The following is a 12,847-nucleotide window of genomic DNA, read 5'->3' on the forward strand; positions in this document are numbered from 1 at the left end:
AATTTCTCCACATCTTTCTTGAAATGTGGCGCCCAGAACTGGACACAGTACTCCAGCTGAGGCCTAACTAGTGCAGAGTAGAGCGGCAGAATGACTTCACGAGTTTTGCTTACAACACACCTGTTAATACAACCTAGAATCATATTTGCTTTTTTTTGCAACAGCATCACACTGTTGACTCATATTCAACTTGTGGTCCACTATGACCCCTAGATCCCTTTCTGCCATGCTCCTTCCTAGACAGTCGCTTCCCATCTTGTATGTATGGAACTGATTGTTCCTTCCTAAGTGGAGCACTTTGCATTTCTCTCTATTAAACCTCATCCTGTTTACCTCCGACCATTTCTCTAACTTGCTAAGGTCATTCTGAATTATGTCCCTATCCTCCAAAGAAGTCGCAACCCCACCCAGTTTGGTATCATCTGCAAACTTAATAAGCGTACTCTCTATCCCAATATCTACATCATTGATGAAGATATTGAACAGTATGGGTCCCAAAACAGACCCTTGAGGAACTCCACTTGTTATCCCTTTCCAGCAGGATTTAGAACCGTTAATAACCACTCTCTGACTACGGTTATCCAGCCAATTATGCACCCACCTTATCGTGGCCCTATCTAAGTTATATTTGCCTAGTTTATCAATAAGAATATCATGCGAGACCGTATCAAATGCCTTACTAAAGTCTAGGTATATGACATCCACCGCTTCTCCCTTATCCACAAGGCTCGTTATCTTATCAAAGAAAGCTATCAGATTAGTTTGGCATGACTTGTTCTTCACAAACCCATGCTGGCTATTCCCTATCACTTTATTACCTTCCAAGTGTTTGCATATGATTTCCTTAATTACCTGCTCCATTATCTTCCCTGGGACAGACGTTAAACTGACCGGTCTATAGTTTCCTGGGTTGTTCTTATTCCCCTTTTTATAGATGGGCACAATATTTGCCCTTTTCCAGTCTTCTGGAATCTCCCCTGTCTGCCATGATTTTTCAAAGATCATAGCTAAAGGCTCAGATACCTCCTCTATCAGCTCCTTGAGTATCCTGGGATGCATTTCATCAGGACCTGGTGACTTGCTGACATCTAACTTTCCTAAGTGATTTTTAACTTGTTCTTTGTGTATCCTATCTTCTAAACTTACCCTCTCTCTGCTTGTATTCACTACGTTAGGCACACCTCCAGACTTCTCGGTGAAGACCGAAACAAAGAAGTCATTGAGCATCTCCGCCATTTCCAAGTTTCCTGTTACTGCTTCTCCCTCCTCACTAAGCAGTGGGCCTACCCTGTCCTTGGTCTTCCTCTTGCTTCTAATGTATTTATAAAAGGTCTTCTTGTTTCCCTTTATGCCTGTAGCTAGTTTGATCTCATTTTGTGCCTTTGCCTTTCTAATCTTGCTCCTGCATTCCCGTGTTGCTTGCCTGTATTCATCCTTTGTTATTTGTCCTAGTTTCCATTTTTTATATGACTCCTTTTTTATTTTGAGATTGTGCAAGATCTCCTTGTTAAGCCAAGCTGGTCTTTTGCCATATTTTCTATCTTTCCTACACAGCGGAATTGTTTGCTTTTGGGCCCTTAACAACGTCCCTTTGAAATACTTCCAACTCTCCTCAGTTGTTTTTCCCTTCAGTCTTGCTTCCCATGGGACCTTACCTACAAGTTCTCTGAGCTTATCAAAATCTGCCTTCCTGAAATCCATTACCTCAATTGTGCTGGTCTCCCTTCTACCTTTCCTTAAGATCATGAACTCTATTATTTCGTGATCACTGTCCCCTATACTGTCTTCCACTTTCAAGTTCTCAACTAGTTCCTCCCTATTTGTTAAAACCAAATCCAGAACAGCTTCTCCTCTGGTAGCTTTTTCAACCTTCTGAAACAGAAAGTTGTCTCCAATGCAGTCCAGAAACTTATTGGATAGCCTGTGCCCCGCTGTGTTAGTTTCCCAACATATGTCTGGATAGTTGAAGTCCCCCATCACCACCAAATCTTGGGCTTTGGATAGTTTTGTTAATTGTTTAAAAAAGGCCTCATCCACCTCTTCCACCTGGCTAGGTGGCCTGTAGTAGACTCCTAGCATGATATCACCCTCGTTTTTTACCCCTTTTAGCTTAACCCAGAGACTCTCTACACAGCTATCTCCTACATTCATCTCCACTTCAGTCCAAGTGTGTACATTTTTAATATACAAGGCAACCCCTCCTCCCTTTTTTCCCTGTCTGTCCTTCCTGAGCAAGCCGTACCCTTCCATACCAACATTCCAATCATGCGTCCCATCCCACCAGGTTTCTGTAATACCAATGATATCATAGTTGTATTTATTGGTTAGCAATTCCAGTTCTTCCTGCTTATTACCCATACTTCTCGCATTTGAAAGCCTCAAGATTAGTCTGAGTCATGCTCCGTTACTGTGGACATGCTATCTCAAGTTAGAGCCCCAGGAAGCACTGGGAAGTAATTACTTTGAGTTACTCTGGGGAGTAATTATATTGAAATAGCAGCAGCAAAGTGTCCACACTAACACTATTTCGAAATAACTCTTTTGAAATAAGTGTTATTCCTTGAGGAAAGTAGGAATACAGATTTTGAAATAAACAGCCTGTTAGTGTGGACACTCCACTTGTTATTTCAAATTAAAGGGTATTATTTCAAAATAACTCCCTAGTGTAGACCAGAGCTATGAGAGCTATAACTAAATAAAAAATAAAAATATAGCTGATAAGGTTTATAATCATGAGAGTCAACAAATTCACACAAAATGGGCTTAATTCTGTTCTAGACAACTTGCAAGCAGGATCCAGAGGTCCTCTGTCTGTTGATACTTAAAAAAATCCAACCCTATAATGGATTCTCTTATACCTGCTAAGTTCATAGCACAAAACTATAAACTTCATTTAAATAAATGGGTACAGGTAAATTAATCTGTTAATATGAACTGGTTTAATAGATATGAAAGATAGATTGCAGATATCATACGCCAAACATATTTTTTAAACTAGAAACACTTTTGTGCTTCAGCCATAGCAGTTTTTGATCTATGATAAAACAATTGGCCATAATGTGTGTTCTTTTTATTATTGGATCTCAGCTTTTCAGAGACATCATGACATGGTCTTTCTTTTGTTTTTTATTAGTCATGGCCCAAAACCAGCATACCAGTTCCAGACTTTTCATCTGAGGTTTGGGAAGTTTGGGTCCACATCCAACCTTTGCAACATAAGCCTTTCTTTGCTCAACTTAAGTTTTTTGTTAACAATTATAATTACTTCGGGTTTCACTGACATTCATTTTAACATGTATTAACCTAGTCACAGAGTTGTGGTTGAGAAAGTCGAATAAACTATTTCATTTTGTATTCTATTTCAAAATGTTTTTGATCTGAGGCACTTTTATACTGACCTCCTCAAGAATACTGAATGTCTCCTCAGACTTTAATCATCATCTTACTATCAAAGGAGTACATTGATCTCTGACTAACATATTTACCTAACTAACATAGCATAGTGCTAGGATTCTGCAACTTCCCTTCTATTCAGTAATGCACCATGAGAGATGGCTAAAAGAATTGTCCTAATTCAGGCTGACTGTAGGCAAGGACTGGCCTATCTCCTAAAGTATGCGAGAGTAAGGGGAACATTTTCCAGACTAGGTTAAATATTGTCAATGATGTGTTGGAAGGGTTTTAGCTGAGGGCTATAGATGATAACCAGTGGCGTTCTGTTATTTTCCTTTTTGAGCCTGTCCTGAAGTAGGTGACAGTAGGAGAGGGCCCCCAAAAACCCAGCAAAGGATAAATGGTACAAATCAAACATCAGAAATGTCAACACACTTAAACCTGTAGGGAAATACTCGAACCTCCCGGGACAGTCAATAATGGATTTAAAAGTAGCCATCCTTCTACAAAATAATTTCAAATCCTGATTACAAAGGCAGACAGCTGAACTGGAGTTCATTTGCAAATTCAATACTACCAATTTAGGATTGAATGAGGAGCTCAACTAATTAAAGCATTACTAAGGCAATTTCTCTTCTCTTAATAGTCACATTTCCACATCAACTGCTGTGAATGAGCTTCTTCCATCCTGACTTGATTACCCTCATTTATACAAGTACCCTCTTTCTTTTGTTGTTCTCATATATATATATACCCATGACTCTATAAACTGAACTCCAGCTCATTTGATGAAGAGGAGTTAACACATGAAAGCTTATGCTCCGATAAATCTAATAGGGTACATCTAGACTGCACGCCTTTTTTAACAGAGGCTTTGTCGACAGATTCTGTCGACAAAGCCTCTGTCGAAAAAGAGTGTCTAGACTACATCCAGTTCTGTGGACAAAGCAAGCCACTTTTTGGAAAGAGAGTCTAAATACTCTCTTTCGAAAAAACACAGTTTGTATGCAATAGCACCTTTTTTCAACAGAGTACCATTGAAAAAAGACATTATTCCTTGTAGAATGAGGTTTACCGCCGTCGACAAACTGCCACGTTCTGTCGACTTACTGTAGACAGAACGCGACGTTAGTGCAGACGCAGATATAGTTTTGTCAACAAAAGCCCACTCTCAATGACTCTTCTAGTCCTAAATTTCTATGATTCGCATTATCATTATGACATGGGGCCTGAAATGGTAAAAGCAACTTGAAGCCTAATTAATCCATATTCAACCTTTAGGGACACATTAGTAGTTAATGATTGTGTGTGTGTGTGCGCGTGTGTGTGTATCTATCTATCTATCTATCTATCTATCTATCTATCTATCTATCTATCTATCTATCTATCTATCTGCTGACAATGTAACCAAACAGTTCCTATCTATGCTATATTCTATTAATTCAGAGATTAAAAGAAGATATTGCCATTTAAATGAACTGTAAATATAGTGATATCACTGTCCCAATTTTTCTTTCAAGTATATAGTAAGTCACCTGCAAATGGAGGGAGATATGCAATTGTCTTACTTTAATCCATGTAGCTAATAACTGGTGATGCTTAGGACACAGGTCTACTTCAAAGCCACAAAGATTGACTATTGTTCATACAAAGAATACACACTTCAAAAGAACCATAAAAGGGGCTCTTGAATCCTGATCCCTTTTATCTCAAATCTGCTTATGCTTCCTCAAAGGAAGCATAAGCTTCAAAACTGAGGTTTCCAATTTCATTTGAATCACCATCGGATTGGATATTGGACTGAATGGATGGACTAATTATGAAAGAACTCTTTTGCAACTCCAAAGCTCACCATCTCTTCCATGAAACTGCTCTGAGAACTGTACTCATGTCTGTATGTATAATGATCTTTAAACCAATACTCTCTCTCTCTCTTTCTCTTCTTTTTTAATAAAATTGTACTTTAGTTAATTTAGTTAATAAGAACTGGCTGTGAGCATGTATTTGGGTAAGATATGAAGTATCCATTAAGCTGGGAGTGGGTAATGAATCTGAACTTTTGGGACTGGTAGAGCTTTTTATATGATGACAAGATTTCCAATAAACAATTAGAAGTCCTGTGGCACCTTATAGACTAACAGATTTATTGGAGCATAAGCTTTCGTGGGCAAAGACCCATTTTGTCAGATGCATTATTTTCAATAATTCTCATCATATTTGACTTGGTAGTCTGGGAAGAAATGCCAGGCTATGTAGCTTTAAGAGAACTGTGCTTTTGGCTTCCAGGTAACCAGTAAAGAATTGGAGAAGCTGTTTTGTTGCTGGACTGATAAGTCTAAGTATTTGAACAACCACCAGTCTTGGGGAGTGTCTGTCCAATTCTTTGCAGTTTGCCCTGGTTTAAGCAATCCCAGAATGTCCTCCCTGGGATCCCAGTCACAAACCTAATGTAACAAATGCTCTAGAGTACATTTATGGAGCCTGTATAGAAGTAATTTTAATATGTAAAAAGAACAAATCAAGAAAATTTTATTATTGCCAATCTGTGATGCAATGAAACATTTCTTCTCAGAAAATAATAAGTTATTTTGTATATTCAATATGGTCAATGATGGCAAAAACAAATCAGGTTCTCTATAACCATACGGCTGTCATGGCTCGAAAGGGTAATTTCTGAAACAATAGTGGTGCTTTGGAGTGTTCTCCATGGCTGTGTCCAGACTCAGGGTTTTTTTCGAAAAAAGTAGCCTTTTTTCGAAAAAACTTCACCTGCGTCTAGACTGCAGCCACATTCTTTCGAAATTAAATCGAAAGAACACGGCTTTTCTTTCGACGGCGGTAAACCTAATTTCACGAGGAAGAACGCCTTTTTTTGAAAGTGCTCTTTCGAAAAAGGGCGTTCTTGAATGCAAACAGGGGTTTTTCGAAAGAGAGCATCCAGACTGCCTGGATGCTCTCTTTCGAAAAAGCGACTTGCTTTTTTGAAATTTCCGCTTGCAATCTAGACGCTCTTTTTCTAAAGAGACTCTTTCGAAAGAGGCTTGCAGTCTAGACATAGCCCATGAGTACTTTTTTTTATTTTTACATTTTGTCTTTCCTCAACCTTCTCATCAATGTTAAAGTCATTCATATAAACCTTCAGACTTTGCAGAATCTCACTCACCTTTCCACAGGACAATTCTGTGATGTTTATGGCACCCAACAGATGGTGATGGAAGAATCACCTTGCAAATGGCTTTGTAAAAGTTTTAATCTTGGCACTGTCAGAGTGGCTCAGAGTTTGCCAAAATCCACTAGTGAGTATAGTAATTATGCATCAGTTTACTTAGAGCATGTCTACATGGCAACATTATTTTGAAATAACTAGTGTTATTTCAAAATAACTACCTGCTACGTAGATGCAGACTAAGTTATTTTGAAATAATGTCAAAATACTGTCAAGCCAGAGAATTTCTTCCTCTGGCTCCTATAACCCTCATTGTATGAGGAGTAAGGGAAGTTGGAGGAAGAGTGCTCTATTTTGAAATAAGTGCTGTGTAGTCACTTTCAATTTTGAAATAAGCTATTTCGAAATAAACTACACAATTGACATTACTCAAAATAAGCTATGCAAACTGAGCTAAGCCCTGCTGTGTCGACATACCCTTAGGCTGTGTCTACATTGGCACCCCTTTCCGGAAAAGGGATGCTAATGAGACACTTCGGAATTGCAAATGCCGCGGGGGATTTAAATATCCCCTGCGGCATTTGCATGAACATGGCTGCCGCTTTTTTCTGGCTCGGAGTTTTGCCAGAGAAAAGCGCCAGTCTAGACAGGATCTTGCAGAAAATAAGCCCTTTTCCGGAAGATCCCTTATTCCTACTTATTCCTACTTATTCCTACTTACAAGATCCCGTCTAGACTGGAGCTTTTCTCCAGCAAAACCCCGAGCCGGAAAAAAGCGGCAGCCATGTTCATGGAAATGCTGCGGGGGATATTTAAATCCCCTGAGGCATTTGCAATTCTGAAGTGTCTCATTAGCATCCCTTTTCCGGAAAGGGGTGCCAGTGTAGACACAGCCTTAGAGACTAGCTCTTTCATGGTGAGCAGAAGATTCCTTCCTCATGCTTCATTGACCATCTTTAAGATCTATAGCACTATAGATATATAGACATGGTATTATGTTTGTTTGTTTTTCCCGTAACAAGTATTGCAGGGCATAACAATCTGTTGGACCAATAATTATACCACCATATTTCTGTCAGGTTCTTTCACCCCTTTCTTCCCCCTCCTATTCAGCTTTTGAAATAGCAGGACAGGCATTTTCCAGTGAGATGAGCACTTGATCTCATTTAAGCAGCCCATATTTTCCCAGACACCATCTTGATTTCGTAGCTGCATTTTATGAGGCCAATTTCAGTGTCTATGGTTCAATTTAGGAGGTTACTTGCAGTATCACACATATAACCCTGGCCTTTATATCTGATGAGGTCTTTGAATGGATTTAGGAGACATATCTGTCTCCCTGGGTGCTTTTGCATTTTCTTGAGGTGCATCAGCTTACAGCTCATCTCCTCAAAAGCATCTTTACAAAGAAGTCACCTCTGCTCCTGAACCAATTTTAAATGTAACAATATTGTTTGTCTAGCAATCATTGTCCCAACATGAGCATATACGTTGTTTTTTAACCCAATCTCAGAAAGTCCAAGCCAAAGGTAAATGATATCATGTTCCCAGCTTCCTTTGATATGGCAGGCATAGACTCAATGTCATTTATTTCACGAGTCCATTGGATGGGGAGATCTTGTTTTTCCACCATTCTTTCAGCTCCACTGTTTGTAACTATAGTGAAAGTGCTAATGTAGATAAGATGCTGACATATTATCCATTCTTATGCAGTCCTATTCTAAGTGGAGTTTAATGTAAGGATGCTTTAAATGCTGGAAGCTACCTGGAGCCATGTCTACATTAATGCTCCCACGCTTCCTCCCACTGATGGAGATTAAATTAATTATAGCAACAAGAGGAAATTTTGAAGAAGTTATTCAGACATGCAAGTGAATACTTATGTACAATTTTGTACTGTATTCACCCCATCATGTTACAAAGAGACCTCAACTGCCTATCCTTGTACAAAATCCACCAGAATGCTGGTTTCTCAACTGGGTACATCCAATGTAAGCAGATGGAAAATTACTATGTAAACAGATTAGTTGTGTCTTAAAATATCTCAAGTGCAAAAAAGAATCACCCAGGAGAAGACTTTTAATTCTTTGTGTGTAAGCAGACTGAAGCTATAAATCAAACATAAGTTTTCAATTTGTTTACCAATTAAAATTTTAAAGCTGGTTTGATTTAAATTCTATTTCTCTGACTTTTGGGCCACAATATTGGTACTTTTTGCTGTACGTATTTCTCACTGTGCATGCTGAGACTTTGGCTAGTCCCATGGCTGAAGTTTAAAGAAGATAGGTATGTGTACTATGCAAGAAATGTTCATAAAATCTTTGTTCAGGAACACTACAATGAGTGGTTTCTTCAATGAAAAATTTCCTCTTGGATGGGTTCTTTCCTCTTAATCCTATCTCAGAATAAATCATGCTAAAATTTCTGAGCATAAATACATTCACTATACAACCAAATTGCTGTTCAGATCACATTAATAAGGACAAAAATATTTCTAAGTAGATCAGCCAAAAATCATTCTGAAACAAAGTAATTCTGTTTGGTGTGATCATCTCTTAAAATATTATTTACATTTTTAGCCAAGTAATAGATGCACCTTCAACAAGCCTTAAGGATAAAAGGAATTTTAAAAAATGATATTACGTTGATAAAAATCCATACTGTTGTCAAAACAAAGTTCTAAATTTTCTTTTAAAACAGAGAATTGTGTGTTCCCATGGTTGGGATATTTAAAAAAATAACGTGCACTACTACTCAATCTATCTCAATGCTACATACCAAAATCTCCGGCTAGACATGTTCTCAGGCTGAAGTCAAAGACAACAACTGTTCCATATGAAGAAACACAAAATTCAGCAAACTCCACTAGGGGCAAAGAAAACACTATCAAGGCAGAGACACCAACACACATCATAACATTTCCTGATAAATAAATCAGAAACACTCTGTTCAAAGAAGGATTGATCAAAGAAAAGTGGCAGGGGGTGACCAGGACAAAGCCAAAACACTATGTAAGCTGAACTGAAGAAGCAAAAACTGCATCACACCTCCCATTTTTAGATGTGAATGTGATACAGGTAACATGAATAGTAGCACAATTAGCAGACATGAAAATGTAAAACAGATAAAACAGCAAAAATCCTCCCTTTCTACAAAACCTTCAGACTCGTCTCAATGGGTGTGTCTAGACTATATGGCTCCGTCGACGGAGTCATGTAGATGAGTTTACTCGGCAAAGGGAAATGAAGCAGCGATTTAAATAATCGCCACTTCATTTACATGAAAATGGCCACCGCGCTGTGCCGATCAGCTGTTTGTCGGCACAACGCGGCAGTCTAGACAGGGATCTGCCGACCCCAGAACCCTTCGTCGGCAGATCCTGTAAGCCTTTTTTACAAGGCATATAGGATCTGCCAATGAAGGGTTCTGGGGTCGGCAGATCCCCGTCTAGACTGCCACGTTGTGCCGACAAACAGCTGATCGGCACAGCGCAGCGGCCATTTTCATGTAAATGAAGCGGTGATTATTTCAATCGCCACTTCATTTCCCTTTGCTGAGTAAACTCATCTACATGACTCCGTCGACGGAGCCATGTAGTCTAGACACACCCAACGTGAAAACATCATGGAGGGGCTCCATGTAACCTTTTGGAAGAAAGCAACCAACTGAAGGATGGCTGTACCTAGGGCACAGCTTCTCAGCATTCTTCCCTTTTGTACTTTGCTGTTTTCACTCCTTTTCTGAGTCCTGCAGACTATCCATGGGAAATTCATTGGCTGTTAATTACAGCTCTGTTCCATTAGCTGTGCAGCTGCCACACACATGCATACATACAAAAGGACTGGGTAGCCTGGCCATGGCAGCACATGTTCACAGGAGCCTGCTGTAAAGGGGAGTAGTGAAGAGGGACAGGTCCTTTGCACAGATGTATTATGACCTGTGGGATTTTCTGGTTATCTCTAAACATCCATGTTGATCTAAAAGGTCATGCCTCCTTTCACTCACTTCTATGTCCTTCATACTTTGCTCCACTCTGGATAGGGGTCGCAGAGGATTACCTAAAGTGTAATGGGATGGAGCTTCTCTCCACCCCACCCTTACTCCTTGTAGTCAGTGGCATTTCTCCCCTGCTTTCCTCCCGCACATGCTCTGTGATACAGCGGAATAAAGCAAAAGTTCCCAGCCTGAAACCTGGGAGTAGAAGTTTACATATTCAGTTCTCTTGTTATGCATGCCAAGTGCTCAGTGTTGCACGGTAACTTGACTATCCCGTTTACAAAATAATGAAGGAGATTCTGATCCTGGCCCTGTATAAACTATTATGGAGGAGAACTCTCCTAACTTCAGCATGCCTAAAGAGGAGTTTGATTACAAGCTAGTACAGTAGTGTCATCTAGTGGACAAAGAAAGACTTGAATGCTAGGAATAAATTGTGAAAGAACTTCAACATTTTTTTTTTAAGAACTGTACTGTGATTCAGGATATATAACACAAACATCTATTATCTCTCCAGTACAAGAATGTGCAATAAATATATAATGGGATACAAACTGAAGATAAGCCTTGGGCTGAATCATTTCACAGAGGATGATCCAGCTAGTAGTGCATTGTGCATACACCAGTGTAGCTTCTACCTAGAAATTTGTCAAACCCTGTGTTGTAGCCCTGACATATAATAATAATAATAATAATAATAATAATAAATTTCAGCTATCTCAGTAGATCTGTGTAATTATTTTTAGCAATCCTACTTCTCTTTCTTTTACCACTACTCCTTGGTAGTGGCCCCCAAAGTAAATGGAAGCTCAGAAGATCCTTCTTTCAAACTTTTATGAGACATTTCATCTTTCCATCATTTTGTAATACATCACTTTCACATTGCTTCAATAGAGAACACGGTCACAGCTCGTGGGGTAGATAGTATGTTAAGCCTAAGAGGCCTTCCATTTTACCATAGATATAGATAATGCAACAACTAAAGCAATATGGTGCTTTTTCCAGCTCTTTGTCTGACTCTTCACATCTTTGCTCCTTTCATTCCCCATCTGTAAAATGAGAATAATTCTATTTGCACTGGGAATTCGTTAAAGAGTGTGTGTAAGGGGGTATATGGTTTTCTTAACAATGTTCAAGGAAAATTTTCCAGTTTTTCAAACTCTTCTATTTGCACTCCTTTGAAAAATGCTGTGAGAAGTATGGATGAAAGTGAACAATATCAACTTTATTCATGGACAGCTTTGGGGTGTTAGCAAATCATATAGTTCTCACATGCCTACCTATGTGCAACTTTTGAGTCTTTCATTAAAACTTCTGAGATTGGCCTGATACACGTATTTCCCTCTGATTTATCTTTTTTGAGGATGTAGAGCCAAGATAAAGTCATTTCTGTAAGACAATAAAAGATGTATGAATAGTTTAAGCAAAAAACCCTGGCTCATTTTTGTTCAGAGCACAAACCTTGCACATAATCACATTACAGAATGTGCAAGAATTCTGCATTAATGACAGACCCGAGGCCTTTTCAGAGAGGAAAGGTCAAACTTCTTGATGCCAGATCTTAAGCTGGTGTAAATGACTGTAGAGCCACACTTTGGTGGAATTATGACAGTTTCCAGCAGCTGAGGCTCTGCTCCAATGATCTTATTACCCTGGTTAGTAGGGGGCACTTAGTATATATTTCTGGGTTTAATATAGCTATTCATTTTGGCTTTTGCAGTTCAACTGTCATGTAATGACAAAGTTGGATACCAGTCACAGTATGCAGAACAGCAAGATCTAAAAATAATTGAAAGAGATCTATTGTAAAGTTTAAAGATGTTTGTTATTGATATTATGTTCTATTTGGGTCTGGTAGCATCCACAATGTGGTAGGAGGCACTTTCAAGGCATAAGGAGGGCAGACTGGGGCATAAAGAGCTTATGAACTAACCCACGCTGCCTCAATAAGAAACAAACCTACTGTGTATAGATGTGTGTGTGTGAGGAGAGGTACAATATATAAATTAAAAGGCCAAGATGGTAATTGAGAATGGTGGGTTGTAATTATTATTATTTGTCTTGGAGTAATGCCTACAGGCCTCAATCACATTGACCAATTGTGCTGTCCACCATAGAAACATATCCTGATAGAGAATGTAAACCCTTTGGGGCAAAGAGTATCAAAGTTAATGTAATGTATCAATTATTATTAATTATTAATGTATTAGTTACAGCCATACAAAGCTTACTCCTAAGTAGTTATATCCTCTACATAATCAGCCACTTAGTTTCTTGGAGATACCATAGTGG

This window comes from Pelodiscus sinensis, chromosome 1 (assembly GCF_052426305.1).
Source record: "Pelodiscus sinensis isolate ZL-2025 chromosome 1, ASM5242630v1, whole genome shotgun sequence".
NCBI classification, from domain to species: domain Eukaryota; kingdom Metazoa; phylum Chordata; order Testudines; family Trionychidae; genus Pelodiscus; species Pelodiscus sinensis.